General features: G+C 31.8%; 1 long non-coding RNA gene across 2 annotated transcripts in view; it reads left to right on the forward strand.

Annotated features, from left to right (window-relative positions):
- The window catches only part of LOC148310337 (uncharacterized), a 45,165-nt gene that overhangs the window by 1,641 nt on the left and 26,696 nt on the right, over window positions 1–16,828 (forward strand). Inside the window, exons 2-3 of one of the 2 annotated variants that reach the window (XR_015837413.1) lie at window positions 2,111–2,413; window positions 15,338–15,550. This is a non-coding gene — a long non-coding RNA (uncharacterized LOC148310337). Of the gene's footprint in view, window positions 1–2,110; window positions 2,414–15,337; window positions 15,551–16,828 lie in introns of those variants that run through there. The other variant, XR_015837414.1, reaches the window with a different exon arrangement.

A 16,828-nucleotide genomic window follows, 5' to 3' on the forward strand; every position in this document is an offset into this window, starting at 1 on the left:
AGTTCATTAGGCATATTGCACCAAATACGTTCCGAGCCATGACTAATCCCTATAATTTCGTAACATAAAATTTAATAGTGGGTACACCGCACTGAAGATCAATGTGGATACCTCATAGCGCACTAATATTAAAACTAATCTCGTCCACACCATCGAGAGATGAGATAATAACATTATAATGCCTCGTAATATAACAGACTTATTTAAGAAGGAAAAAAAAAACAGATTACTTATTAATTTGTAATACAATACTTAACCCGGAAATAAATAACGATGATTTTTCGCAAGTTTTTTTTGGTATCGCCATCGTTAACTTATATGTTTTAATTAATGTTTAGTATTGGTATTATTTACAATCAGTATGATTTTTTTTTAAATTGTCTGTTCAAACTCTTAAATCTCCTAAAGTTTTTAACCGATTTCTTTGTAATTTTGATACAAAATTGTATTCAAAGAGGCACGTGTTTCTATTTATCTTACGTATGAATTTAAATATAATTTTTCATTTGTTCTAAATCTTAATTTTTCAAAAGTTATTCACCGATAGCTTTGAAATTTTTACACAACGCTGCATACAAATAACTGCGTAATTTTATTTATCTAATACTATGTCAAAATCAAAATGTAATTTTTCATTTGTTCCAAATCTTAACTCCTCTTAAGTTGCATTCAAATACGCGCGTGCTGTATAAGGTAAATCTGTCTGTTTAAATCAAGTTTAATTGTTTTTTGTTCAATATATTGAATCTCCTAAATATATTATCTATAACATGTGTTTTTTTTTAACTGGGATAGGTCAAAAAAAGTTGAAAAACAACTCTTTTGACTGCAGTGGATTCTCAAAGATGTGTTTTTTTTTATTTGTAAATTCAAGCAATGAAAAGTATGTACATTGCTTGAAAAAAATCTATTTAAAAAAATATTTCTAAAAAGTTTTGTTGAATGAGTTTGCTTTTTTTAGAATTACTTAAGTAATTGTTCTCTAATTTATTTTGGCATACAAAGATATATTAGGCTACATATAAGAATATATGTATAATAACACACTCGAGGGGTTTAAGTATGTGACTTTTCCGACATTCAAAATGGTATAGCACTACAATCCATTATTCTGAAAATATTGCTAAAGCTTTTGTCAACTGCTTGAATATATTTCACTTGCATGCAAATCTGATAAAACGTGACCACTGTTATATGCTGGGGATTAAAATGAAAAATAAAAGTGTAATGGGCTAGGATATCTTTCTGAAATATTACCACGTACGAGTATTAAACATTACTATCAAGCCTTTGCTACAAAGGGGTAGGCAGAGAAGATATAACGCCGAGATAATATTTGCATTTTGAAATGAGTGTAATAGAGTTGCCTTTACCAGACTGTTTGTTTTACTTGATGCACTATATCGTGAAATTGATTCTTCTTATTCTATCCTCGACCCAAAATCGAAATTATGTTTACTTTTTTCAGCCCCAGAGTAGACTACTGGTCGTAAGTAAATCCAACAGGAGTGCAAAGTGTTAAAGCTACCATACGTCCCGTTTTGAACGAGACCGTCTCCTTTTGATATTTTATTATTTATTTATTATTTATTCCTCTTTTTTTCTCTATCAACATTCCTTTTCTTCATATTATTTTTTGACATCTCATCAAAGATGAAGAAGAATATGGAAGTCTGGGCATTTACGGGGCTGACCACCGTCATGGGCGGGTTTATGTGATCACTTTACACACGTATGTTTAAATTCTGTATATTGTGTATATTCTTCTTCATCTTTGATGAGATGTCAAAAAATAATATGAAAAATAACTCCTATAATTGGAGATAATCCAGATTTGTGAACAAATATTTGGATACACTCGAAATGTTCCTTTTCTTTTTATTTACGCATAAAAAACTATGAAAAAATACGTGTTTCTTGAATATTCATACTATTATGTAAACATTGGTAGGTGTCCCGTTTTGAGGACAAAAATAAATGGTCACGTTACCCATGCACCATAAAGCAGAGGGTACTGCATGGGATTGAAGCAGTGTGTCTTTGATCGTTATTTACATTACGATTTTTCTGTCGATTTCATTTGTACTATTGATTCTTATTTTATTATAAGGTGGAGCATATGACCAACACGAGATATCTCCAAGTCACTCTGTCACGCGCCATCTCCTTGGCTTCCTCCCAGGTCAGTCTGGCATCCTGAAGTTTCGCTGAGTATAGTCGGTGAATGGTCATCCTCGGCGTTGGAAGAAGAGAATGAGGGGTCAATGCTCCAAGGTGGCATCCTAAAGACATGTCCCAACCATGTCCACCTTCTCCTCTTCAGGACTTCCAGTATGATGAGCTGTTGGGTTCTTCTCTTTACGTCCTCATTCCTGACAAAGTCGTACCACTTTACGTCCAGAATTCGCCTCAGGTACCTATTTTCTATTATACACCATATACATACACACTTTTAAAAGAATTTCCTATAAGCAAATTTTCAGCAAAAAATGTTTATTTATTGTTGCATTTACTTGGCTGACGACCGTCATAGGCTGGTTCAATTGATCACATTACACACGTGTAACATTTCTACCCATTTTGACAACCGCACTGCTTAAATTCTTAGAAGTTCTATCTATGACCAATCTGGTCAAATTATATTTTAGTTTCAATTTCCCTCTCCAAAAAAGAGACTGCGCTCTTGTGCTTGGAGAGCGACTTACAATCAAGTTTTATTGTTCCATTTGATTAATGGTGTAAAAGTATTTTTCTTTTCTGTTATAAATGTTACATAATCATTTCCAGTTTTAAAAACAATGTATTTCGTTATGAACTCTTTTTATATAAATTATTACTTTTTTGTCTCATTTTTTATTGACTATACCCTTAACATCAAACACCATTAAAAGAATTTCCCTAAAACGCATTTTTTCCACAAAAAATGTTTTGCATAAATAATTCCACTTTACCCCAAAGCGTTTCACTAATCTCCGGATATGTTGCGAAGGCCTGTACCATTTTTTTCGGACGACGGATTTGTAGAACGAAATGTCATTCCACAAATTGATTCCACAGTCAGGATTACGCGCGGTTAATATGCAACACGCATATCATTTTTTTATTCCACCCAGTACCTACTTTGGAAGCATTGAGATTGCCGCTCTTGTCTATGGCCAATGTACGGGTATGTTAAAAGTACACGGTGGCACGAAATTCATGCGCATAGCTCTAGATATACTTATATGTTTTGTAAAAATAACAAATTAAACATATACTGTATACAGTTTTGTCTGCCTTCGTTGTTCAGTGGTTAGAGCATTCGTCTACCTGTTGGAGACCCAGGGTTTGATACTCAGGGAGGAGGTAAAAAAAAATTATATATTTTTGTTTTTTGTATATTAAAAGCATTTTTAACTTTCTGGTATGGTAATATATCACTCTCATTATCATTCATCGTTTACTTTGTGTAATACCACTTTAATAACATGAATTAGTAATAACCGGTTTCAGAATAAACATTCCATCATCAGGTCATTAAAATAAATTATTACAGTCTGACATTAATACAAAAATTAAATTTTGAAAGAGAGACGGAACACAATTAAATCACAATGGGATTCATTTGTCTTCGTTCTCTCTTTCAAAATTTTATTTTTGTTTTAATGTCAGACCGTAATAATTTTATTTTAATGACCTGTTTTTATTATATTACGTAATTATATAAAATAAGAATTTTGAACGTTAAAAGAAAAGAGAATATAAGAAAAAGCTCAGTTTTTTAAAATGACTTGAAATGAAACACTTCATCAATCCAGAGCAGTTTCCTGAGAGTCATTCCATGCAAAACCAGTGAAAGAATCAAAAAAATAATAAAACGTTTTTTTTTAATTTTAAAATATAAAGATTCCATTCTTAATTCAAAGATTCAAAAAACCGCTAGAAATTTCTTAATTGGATCAAATAAATTACTATAGCCGTCTCGCGACTTTCTCTGCGATCAGAGGGAGACAGCCGTACGTTCCGTCGAGGCTTCTATCTCGACTTTCCCCGGCGCAGATTGGCGGAGGTGTGCGCGGGGGCGGATTCCCGCGTCCTGATTGGCCGGTGGGCGTGGTCGCGGTAGGCTTCTCGGGTCGTCTGAAAAATGGATTTGGAGACAGATACTAATAATACCCCGTACGGGCGAAAGGCTTGCATCCAGAGAGATGAAATATTACGTAGATATTGTTCGCATAATTAATTTCTTGGTTTTTATTACTGAGTGCATATTATGGCGTTGAATTTCTCGATTCTACAATGTAATTTTAAGGCCCAGCATTTTTAAGTCGCAATCGTTCCACCGGAGACCACCGGAGAGGTCACATGTCTTTTCATGCCCAATTTTTTTTTTAAGAATGAATTTTGGATTTTATTTTGTTTTTATAATATATTGTACATATACTGAAAAAATATTTTTATCCAGGTAATTTATATGTAATTTTTAAAAAACTACCTGGATATAGAGAAAATTAAGTTTGGACTTAACGAATACTAAGCCTTAATGTTGTAGATCTAAGGTCATAATTGTAAAATATCCATATAAATAAAAATTTATAAATTGACATCTCAACATAGGGCTTATGACCTGTCATAGGCTGGTTAGGTGATCACTTTACACGCTTGCAACATTCACCAATTCTATCTATGATTGACGACCACATTAGGTACCAAATTCTTGTAACATCTAAATATATTGTTCAAATTCAAAACAAAGTGCTTGAATTCATTAGAATTTCAATAGAGACATCTATGTTGAGATGAGACAAGCTTTTGATTAAGCAGAAAGGATATATGATCAATCGCATGACACAGTACATATGAATTCACAATAGCCATCTATGTTGGATCGAGAAAACTTGAATTAAACAGAGACCCTTTTATTTGATTGTATGCAAGATCAGAACCTCGGATTATTTTTACATACTGGGAAATGGCTGATAACATGATTTTTTTAACAACATTTTGAGTGTGTCTAAATACTTGTTCACAACTCTGTGTTTTAGGAGCTAAATATAATAAAAATAGTTTTAAAAAAGTAAGTGGAGAAATCTGAACATAGATGAAGAAGAATATGGAAGTCTGGGCATTTACGGGTATTAATAAATATTACACTTATGTAAAGTGATCACTTAAACCAGCCTATGACGGTCGTAAGCTCCATAAATGCCCAGACGTCCATATTTTTCCTCATCTTTGTTGAGATGTAGGAAAATAATATGAAAAATAATTCCCATAATTGAAGATAATCCAGGTTTGTGAACAAGTATTTAAACTCAAAATGTTGTAAACCTTACATTCTTTTACAATATTTTCATTTTCACTTCTGTCATACCACGATTTTTACACACATTCATCTGAGGGAACTCATGGTTACTTATACATTTACATTATTTTTTGACATTTCATAAAAGATGAAGAAGAAGAATATGGAAATCTGGGCATTTATGGGGCTGACGACCATCATAGGTTGGTTTAAGTGATCACTACACACGTGTAACATTCACCAATTCTTCCCATTATTGACAACCACACTACTCAAAAACGTGGAAGTTCTATATATATGAACCAAATTAGAAACTTTGTTCTTGAATCAGTAGAACATCACTAGAGGCATCTATTGGTGAGATGAAAAAGAAGCTTTATTATTGAGCAGAAACTCTTATAAGATATCATATATTTAAAACCAGAATCATTGTAGCATTATAAGTTTGATATAATTTAAAATCTGGTAATGTAACGATTTTTCGGAGATTTTCGACAACCCTGCTTGCTGTGTTAACTTTTGTATTTACAAATATTTGAATGAAATATTATTTCAGTGTGAATGTGGGAGAGAAATATATTTATTGTATTTTCTTAACCTTTAACATACGTGTTACTTATTTCATACAAAATAATTAAGCGATAACATTGTATTACACATTGCAACTTAGTGCCTCCCTGAGCACAGGGCAGGCCTAGCAGATGTAATAAAAATATTAAATTGTAGCTAAATATATAAAAAATATTAAATAAAACTTCAACTTAATATTTGTGTCGGGTTGTGGTCCCGTGATTAGTGTTGCGGACTCTTGAGTAAGAGTTTCTCCGGTCGAACCCCCTCTACCACAATTTGGTACCTATTTCTAATAATGAGCCGCTTAGGCTCACGCAAATAGTTTGAAATTTAAGTATTTTTGTAAATAATTCAAATACAAATATTTCTCTTTTAAAAAAATAAATAAATATATCATGAATCTATTAGATGAAGCATTTTATCTTACTATATTAGCTTAATTTAGACCACGAATAATTTCTTAAGATACTACAGAAATTTCGATATTAGTTCACAACGGAGTCCTAGTTTCAATCCCAATGTATGAAAGTGAAGCTCGGAGTTGTGCAATAAAAGCATGAAAGTAGACTGAATGTGATATCTCATACAAATGTGCGACAAACCGATGTATGGTGTCCGAGAGGAAAAAATTAGAAAATAATGCAATGCTGAGATAAGCATATTATAGATAAGCATATAGATACAAAATTAAGAAAGCTGTGCTATTGTCAATCGAAGCAAATAATAACAAAAATCCAGGAAACGTTTAATTGTCATCTAATTTCCTGATAACCTAACAATCAGCTTTTCAGCTGTCAATCAAGAAATTAATAAACTTATTTGACATTTTTATTCCCAAGAAAAAAATGCAAGAATGAGATAAGCATTATCGACAAAATTAAGAAAACTGTGTTATTGTCGTTCGAAGCAAATATCAACAAAACAATTAGGTAACATTTAAGGCCAAGTATTCGTTAAATCGAAACTTAATTTTCTCTAAACCTAGGTAACATTTTACGTGAATGATTTTTTTCTTTAAACATCGTTTTTGCATTGAAAAAATAAGCTTTCTTCTTCTTCTCCGTATTATTCCTCATTGCTGAGGGTTGTGACCCTTGCAGAAGCAATGACTCTTCTCCAGTTATCCCTTGACTGCGCTGCACGTAGCGCTCCAACCACTGAGGTGCCTGCTGCTGCATTAATTTGATCGGTCCATCGTGTGGGGATCTTCCTCTCCCTCTCTTTCCCTCCGGGCTACCGATCACAACTAGTCGTTCCAGGCTATCCTCGTTGCCACGTGCAACGTGTCCAAAGAACTGGAGAATCCGTCGGGTACAGATATTGGCCAGAGTCAAGCCATCCAAGCGTAGTTCCTGGCGAATGGACTCATTGGTGCGTCTAGCACTTAATAAGCTTTACCTCGAAATAATTATACGGTTATGAAAATTCATTGAATAGTAAAAAAATTAAAGAATATATATGTTTATGAACATTTTTTCTATATGTATTCTAAAAAACAAAAACGAAAAATGTAATATGAATTCTTTAAAAAAATAGAGCGTAAGGACAAGTCGAGCCCTTAGCGCGACTCTGCACATTCTGATTTGAACGATTGAGATCTAGGCCTTAATTGTCATATACGTATTGCCCTAGTATCCTATCAATCATGCCTTTTCAGCTGAAAATCAAAAACTTAAAAAAAGGCATTGTTCCTCCCAATTCTGCCCTATTCATTCCTCAGTTTGCATCCTGCATCTTCCACACTCACGCATCGCTTATCAGATCACCGCTCACCGCTCACCACTCACTAGTTGTGGCTGAACAAATAATGAACCTACTCTTAACAGTTCCATTAGAATACGTATCATAATTTCAGCGAATGTTAAACTGTATAGCTCTCGTCATCGTGATAAACATCGAATCGAATGAGTGAAAAACATAATAATTAATGGCAGCACCATCTGTTGCACGTCACAGCAACACACTCGATCATTTCTCATGCCGGACAGTGCGCTTCTCGACAGCTTCTGTCGCTTACACTTTTTTGTTGTTGTTTCATGTATTTTCAATATTTTTATTGATTTGCAACGATTCTTTAATAAAACATATTAGATAATATGTAATATCGCTCACTCTTTTCAGGAACGTCATAAATAAAAAACTCGATTTTTCAGGAGAACGTTTTTAAAGTTTAAAAATATAATACAATGTATTAAAAATAAATATCAAGCCACTTACTGAACTTTTATTGATTTGGCAGTCACTTTGTGGTAATATCTACCCATTTTTAATTAAAGTTTGACTTGGTAAATACCACTATTTCTCAAAATCTATTTTGACAGTATTTCGATGCATTCCATATCATTTTAAAATACCGTGTTGCAATGGATTTTAAGAAATAGTGGTATTGACTAAGTAAAACATTTTTTAATCTATTTTATTTTTATCCGCGACCCCTGTGTTTATGTATCAGTATTAGCGAGGTAAAGGCTGTCAGCGTCCAATATCCACATGTAACACATATGATTAATAGTTCATATACTCATTGATAAGTGACTGAAAACGTACAAGTTCTAATAATTTTACCGTTTTTTACTTTTACCCATACGCGATAGGTTGCCAGTTGAAAACGTGACCATTAAACATCCAGACGTGGTATTAATGATTATTTCAATATGTATTAAGACGGTTTTACGTAACATATGTTTTGTAAAATTAAAACATCATTCTGGATTATCTCTTCGTCGGTGGGCCGTTGTCTAATACAGTTAAAATACGAGTAAATTAAACATATCGCTCACTCCTTTCAACAACGTCATATATCAAATATCGACAATTTTCAGGTGTGCATGTTTTCGGAATGCCCAGAAAATGTAGGTACTATGTATATCCCAGCAAAAGCGTTATATTTTAAACATAATAATTACCCGCGACAGGGCAAAAAGTGTTGTTTTTGCATTATAAAGAAAAGGTATTATTGAATTATTTTTTAAATATACTTACTAAATATTTTTCTAATGGAGAAAAAACATTCAGGTTTTATCTAAAAAGATCTGTTACACAGTAAAAAGTTCAGTTAGTGGCTCGATATTTATTTTTAATATATATTATTATATTTTTAAACTTTAAAAACGATCTCCTGAAATATCAAGTTTTTTTTTTATATATGACGTTGTTGAAAGGAGTGAGCGATATACTTATAATATATATTTTGTATATTAAAAGCATTAATAATTTTGTGATTTGGTAATAAAACACGAATAAAAGTGGTATTGCACAAAGTAAGCAATGGATGATAAGGAGAGTGTTTTACATATATTATATGTACATTAAGTGTATAATTATACAAGGCTCATTTAGCTAACGTGTAAGTCCCGGGTTCGTTTTCCAGGGAGAAGATCAAATTAAATATTTGTAATTTTTTCTCTAATAATTACAAAGATACCTCTAGTATCAGAAGCCCCAGGATAGACCACCTTGCCTTTTTGTAAGATAATATTTAAAAAAAAAAACATTTTCAATGAAGTGGTTAATGGGACTTGTTCTGGCTTGGCCCAGCGTCGTTTCCTTGTTTTATTATTATACATAACCCATTCTTCATCTTCCATCACTAAGATGCAAAAGGGCGCATGATTTTGTCTCGCAGACAAGCAAACACATTTCGTAACTCTGTCTAACAGATTTGCGGGTGACAATTCGTGCGGCACCCACACGTCGTACTTAGAACCCGTTCCATTGCGACGCAGATGCCTTACCACCGTAGATTGATCAATACTAATTGTCTTTCCGATGTCCCTAGTATTTCGACGAGGAGCTTGAAGTATTCAGTACATCATATTCGGTGGTTGAAGGGCATCCCGAACTTTCTTCATGAATTTAGCAAACCATCGTTGACTGCTTGCACATTACGTATGTTTTTGGTTGCCTCAGTTGCATTGTGGCCTTTATCGAATTCAACAAGTAAGTGTCGAATAGGCACTCTTTTTTCTGACATTTTAAAAATTCACAAGGACTCTGTAAAGCACAACCGCTAACGGTAAACTTAAAAAATGTAAGAAGAAACTCTCCTTTATATGATACAAAGACACCATTCAGAACATCTGTTAATACAGTTGGTAAAAAAATATATACCACGAACTACGTAAAAATATGACATTATTTATGCATCAACCTAATAGTAAGGTACCATTATCATTTTAATTTTATGATATCTTTTCCATAGAATATTTTTAATTATTTTTTTTAAATACAAATATAAGTCTTTTCAATACAAAACATCTGATTTAAAAAAAAACACAAGAAAGAATATGAAATTCACCTTTACTTGTACAAGTATTTTATAAAATGTTTATGTCATACGTGTGTACCATAGAGGCTTGCACACTTCACCTCAAAGTTTGAAATAAAAATATAATACATAAATGCATATGTAGGTACAAACTCTTTTAGTCATAATTTGTCCCCATTTCAATTTCTCAATATCTATAATAAAAAACATGGGGATTTTTTCCCTGTATTTTAATTTTCATTTAACATTAAAATTAAAATAATGAAATGAAATGTCAAATCACCTATTGAATCTCACCCTGGTGTAGGGTTAAAATGAAATAATTTCCTGCAATTAAGGGCAGCATATTGCGGTTACGGCCATCGTTATTGTTTCTACTGTTTTCGGAATCATACAAATCTACATAACGGCTTTCACTCCTAACATGCACTTCAGTACGAATATGTATTTTAATACGAAAATTATCACAAATAAATTAGCTTGGGAAATTCAATACAATACATTTTATTTTTGTTCGTATTTTTCTTTGGAAATTATCGGATTTAAAGTCAGTATTTTGTCGTCTCTATAAAAAGAAGGCACCTGAACAAAAAATCTGTACGTAAAAATATAAACACATCACGATGTACATTTACTGGTATGAATGGTTATCAAATTTCGTGATAAATCCAAAAAAATCAGGTACTTTATTTGAAATAATAATCTATTTTTGAAAAATGTATATTCACGTATGTATATACATATATATATATATATATATATATATATATATATATATATATATATATATATATATATATATATATATATATATATATATATATATATATATATATATATATATATATATATATATATATATATATATATATATATATATATATATATATATATATATATATATATATATATATATATATATATATATATATATATATATATATATATATATATATATATATATGTCCGCCTCCGTAGTGTAATGGTCAGCACGCTCGGCTACCGTTCTGGAGGACCCGGATTCGATTCCCAAGGAGGGTAAAATAAATATAAGTGATTTTTTCACTGTAATATTTATTAAATATTACCATGGACTGGTACCTGAAGCGGAGGGCTGATCACCTTTCCTTCATGTGAAAAACGATCAAGATAACACTGCGTTTATATGACACAGTGGCCTATACCCCATTCGGGTGCGGATAAGGGTTTTTTATTTTTATTATTATTATGCATAAAAATTTGAGATCATAATTTACCAAGATATAAAGGTGTGTTAATAAGAAAACAATTTTTGAGTATTACAAATTATTTTTCTATTCACATTTCTAAAAAAACAATCTTGTGTTGAGCAATTTCCGTGGGTAAAAAACGAAGCAATGCTACGTTTTTCTTATGTCGCTCGAAAAGTTGGAGTATATTGCTTGCAATAGTGGAAAGTATCGCTCGGGAGAGGGTGTTTACGATACAAATGAGTATCGGGCGTATTGTACGCGGTTTCCCTCGGGAGTCATTTAAATGTATTGAGAAACAAGATTTTCCAATTTTCTGCCCCAATACTTCGAGACTCGTTTTTTCAGGCGCGAGATCGTCCTCAAAAATAGTTAAATGTATTTTCTAAATGACGCGATAGAGATATTTACCGTCCACACAGTCAAAATTAAAATAAAACTTTAAATATTTTTTACAAACATTGTACATTGTACATTTTACAAACATAAGATTTCAACATTGTATTTTTAAAATTGTAATTGATTTCAATAGATGTCTGCTAACTATGGGGATAGTGACATATCGCTCACTCCTTTCAAGAACGTCATAAATCAAAAATCGTCAATTTTCACTTATGCATGTTTTCGGAATGCCCAGAAAATGTACTATATCCCAGAAAAAGCGGCATATTTTTAACTTAATATTCACCCCCTACAGGGCAGAAAGTGTTATTTTTTGCATTTTGAAGAAATGTTTTTATTTTTATATTTTATATATACAAAATATTTTTTAAATGGAGAAAAAGCCTTCAGGTTTTACTTTAAAAATCTGTTGCACAGTAAAAAGTTCAAAAAGTGGTTTGATATTTATTTTTAATACATTGTATTATATTATTAAACTTAAAAACGTTCTCCTGAAAAATCAAGTTTTTTTTATTTATGACGTTCTTGAAAGGAGTGAGCGATATGGTAAATGATTTTGAAAGATAAACAAAATAAAACCGATGTATAAAATTATACAAATTTTAGTTTCAGTAGCTATAAAGGTATATATTAAAAGAAGAAAAAGTCTAGTATAATTAGTGATAAAAATGATAATAGTATCCAGCTGTGCATAAGGCACTGCATCAAATTTACATAACGTTAACTTAATCGTGAATTATTTTCGAGCGAAGTAACCAGACTGTCACATACCAGACTAATTAAATATATTTGTTTAAACAACGAATCATCATTATCTAGAGAAATAAGTTCTTTAGTATCTCTCTAAGTATATAGAAAGAAACATAAGTTCTTGAATATCTCTTTAAGTATCTCCAAGTATATGTGATATCATAATATTCGAAAAGGTTCATGTTTCGTATAATTTCCGATTTAAACAACCAATCGTCAATATCTAGAAGAAAAAAATCTTTATTATCTCTCTAAGTATCTAGAAAAGAGCTCAACATAAAACCAACACACTCTAAAACTAACACATTACTTACTTGAAAATCTGGCTAATAAATCGATTTATCCTATCTTTGTCCGCCTCCGTAGTGCAATAGTCAGCACGCTCGGCTACCGTTCTGGAGGTCCCGGGTTCGATTCCCAAGGGGGGTAAAATAAATAAAAGTGATTTTTTCACTGTTATATTTATTCAATATTACCCTGGGCTGGTACCTGAAGCGGAGGGCTGATCACCTTTCCTTCATGTGTAAACGATCAATATAACACTGCGTTTATATGACGCAGTGCCCTATGCACCATTGGATTTGGATAAGGGTTTTATTATTATTCTTATTTGCAATAATGCATCTCGTTCTGAGGTTTTTTTTTAACATTTTCACTGTCTACATATTTACTTCTTATCTAACAACTTATCTTCTATGCATCTTCATCCATGCGTGGAAAACGGAATGTAATCAAAGTAAGAATAAGAGAAGGGGAAGACTGATAGCGTTAGTGAGTATTGAATTGAATGTCAGGGAATTGAATACACGTCATACACTGTCTACTTACAATACTTCCGGGATTCGAATTTTGCCACGATGTTTTTTCGTCCTGTATTTGTTCGACAAAATATCCATAGTGAGCCTGTTGTATCAAATGATTAGAATTTTTAAATCGAGAGATCACATTTTGCCTAGAGTGGCATTTAATTCAATCTTTTAAAAAATACATATTTGACATATTATTTTTTAACGTCTCATCAAAGATGAAGAAGAATATGGAAGTCTGGGCATTTACGGGGCTGACGACCGTCATAGGCTGGTTTAAGCGATCACTTTACACACGTGTAACATTCACCAATTCTACCCATTATTGACAACCACACTACTCAATTTCTTGGAAGTTCTAAATACATGAACCAATTTTGAAACATTGTTCTTGAATCATTAGAACTTCACTAGACATCTATTGGTGCCCAGATTTCCATATTCTTCTTCATCTTTGATGAGATGTCAAAAAATAATATGAAAAATACTCCTTTAATTGGAGATAATCCAGATTTTTGGACACACTGGCAATGTTGTAAAAATATTCGCGTTGTAATTAATATTTTTACCCATTAGTACTTGTTCATGATGTCACAAAATATTCTAACATAAATCCTAAAAAGTAATTTAAACATAAATCGATTATCAAGATTGATATTTAACCATCGATGTAGAAGTGTATTAAGATGATAATATGGAGTAAGGATGAAAGTAGACTGAATGCAGTTAAAAAGAGATTTCTCAGACAAACAACGCCTAAACGATGTATGATAAATATTTAAAAGAAAAATGAGGCATTAATGCAAGGCTTTAATGCACTATCGATAAATTTAGTAAAGGTATGATGAGATGGTTCGGACATGTGGAGCAAATGAGTAAGGAAAATCTGTAAAAATAAATTTGAAGTCAGTGCCTTGAATTCAGTTTTAAAATCGTTTTTCAGCACTCGGAAATGGTGTATTTCCGACTAGGAATTCCTTCACTCAACATCACACTACCTCACTTCCCCCCCCCCTCGCACGCAATAACCACCCTCCGTCCCCTCTCGCCGTTTCATACCCCCCCAGCTACTACATTGCTCTTCCTGGGCCCATACTATCCCTGAATACTAAGTAGGGGTCCTAGTATGTCGTTGTAGGCGATTCATATTTTGCAAAAATTTTGAAAAATCGATACCACTGAAAACGACTCAAGCGAGCTGAAAAGATAGCTTTGCTCGTGAGACTGGCATTAGGAAAAACGCAAAAATGCATCGATCATTTTGTGCTGAATGTAGCCAAAAATAAATTCAAGAAAATTGCTTCGAACTTCGGGAGATATTCATACATGAAGTTGAAAAAAAAGGAAAATTTTTATACCAATTGACATTCCAAATGTAGTCAATAAAAAGAAAAGAAATTGATAATACGAAAAATGTAACATTATTTTAATAAATTACAATAATTTTTGTCAGTTTTTGATGAGAAAACCTTATATTTTTACTTTACATATTTATATTACAATACATATAGTACACAAAATAAGTATTTTTTTAAATAAACTTATTCTTATTTTATTACAATATTTCATGATCACTTACCGATTTCCTTAGTTTCCTGTTTTAGACGCATATAATATATTTTATTACGACTTTATTTATTTTTAATTCATTTCAGAAGCTTTACATGTATGTATGAGTATGTCATTGTATGAAAAATTTGATTTTTAATTTAAAAGTATTTTAAAATAGATATTAAAAAATGTTTTTAATGAAGTGCTACCTAAAATTGCGTAAAAAAATCAGTAGCATGTTTCTATGGTGGTTTAATAAAGGGTACTCGAACACATTTAATTTTAAATGCATTTAAATGTTTGTAAGATCCCCCCTAAATTTTTCACATAATGTGTGATGCCTGATTTTCAATTATATTTTAGTATGAAGCTTACACTTTAACATAGTTTTTTTATTAACATTGGATTGTGTCCCCAAAATATAATTTTTGAATAAGACAAAATATTTTAGTGATGATTTTATATCCCTTGATAGGTTCCTGTCGTCTGTAAGCCGTTCCTGAAAATGCTTCCTGTCTGGTGAACCGGATGAGACCAAAGACACTCAAATTACTTGCACGAACTTAGCGTCGCGAGACGTAACGTGAAAGTTAGGAGAGGTATACTTCCGTTCTTACTTGCACTTTCTTTTCATACTTAATCTTCACTTTACGTTGAATATTTTCTCGTTCATCTAATATTTTTAATGTTTTATTTATTGGCATTCAAATTTAAATGAAAATAAATCAATTTACGTAAAAAAAAACAGTTATTCTATTTTCGTTCCGTTCTGTCTTCTGAAAATATTTATCAATATTCAACCCCACTAAATACCTTATTAAACTAGTCTTCTTTGACTAAAAATTTGACTAAAATATAACCTTTTACAATACAACCCCTCCATGTAAGAAGTATTACGTTTTTTAAATATTCATTTTATGCTTTTTAACTTTCATTTAAATAAATAAACAAAAGTAATTAATGATTTCAATGAATAATAATGATAATCTGAATAAATAACAACGACACAATTGTAACAAATAAAAGCCTAACAGCGAAAAACTAACCCAATGTATAGAAATGAAAAATAGATTGGCAAAATAAAAATGATAGTAGACTGGATGAATCGAAATACGATATCTTAAACATGTGTGCGGCAAAACGATGTACGATAGATGTTCGAATGGTGATATAAGGAATGATTGCAAGGCTGATATTAACATTATCGATAAAATTAGGAGAGGTGTGTTGAGATGGTTTGGACATGTGGACAGAATGAGAGATATAAGAACAGTAAACAGATTATGAGGCACATGTAGTTGGAAATAGGAGCACAGAGCATCAACACTTTATTCCTCAAAAGCTGTATCCAGTGCACCATTTTGATTAGCGTCTAAAGAAAAAGAAGAAAAATTATGTCATAGTAAGTACGTACGCAGATGAAAAGGGCGCAATCAAAATGAGTGTACATACCTGCCCTGTTTTACGACACGTAAAAAAGAATTCCAATCTAAAGTCGTGAAGTTTCATTACGTTTTTTAATGTTTTAGGATGGTTGTTTTACCTTTCGTCCCCGTTTTAGTACTACCAATAAATAAGATTTGAATTGTCACTCAAGCAAATAACAAATAAAGCATTTTTGCCAACAAAAGTAACAGTAAAAAGTAGCTCTTAAATTTTACACAATGAAAATTGAGTTTTTCGAAGTTAATATACATATTAATTTTATTTGCTGTTTTGAAAATGATAAAACCATACTTCCCACACAAATATATTTATTATTTAAAATAAAAACAACCTTTTCTCCTCCACTTCCACAGTAAAGTGGTTAGCGTATTATAACTACAATCTCAAAGTGACTTTGTGTAATACCACCTAAAAACAGTACTTCATGACTATCGGTTTGGTAATTATTATTCCATCATTAGGGCAAATGTAGACCTGTATTATATTACCGTACCACAAAGTTAACACTGCTTTTAATATA

Source organism: Brachycentrus maculatus, unplaced genomic scaffold (genome assembly GCF_059751285.1).
Source record: "Brachycentrus maculatus isolate JH-2025_06_01 unplaced genomic scaffold, ASM5975128v1 h1tg000099l, whole genome shotgun sequence".
Taxonomy (NCBI): Eukaryota; Metazoa; Arthropoda; class Insecta; order Trichoptera; family Brachycentridae; genus Brachycentrus; species Brachycentrus maculatus.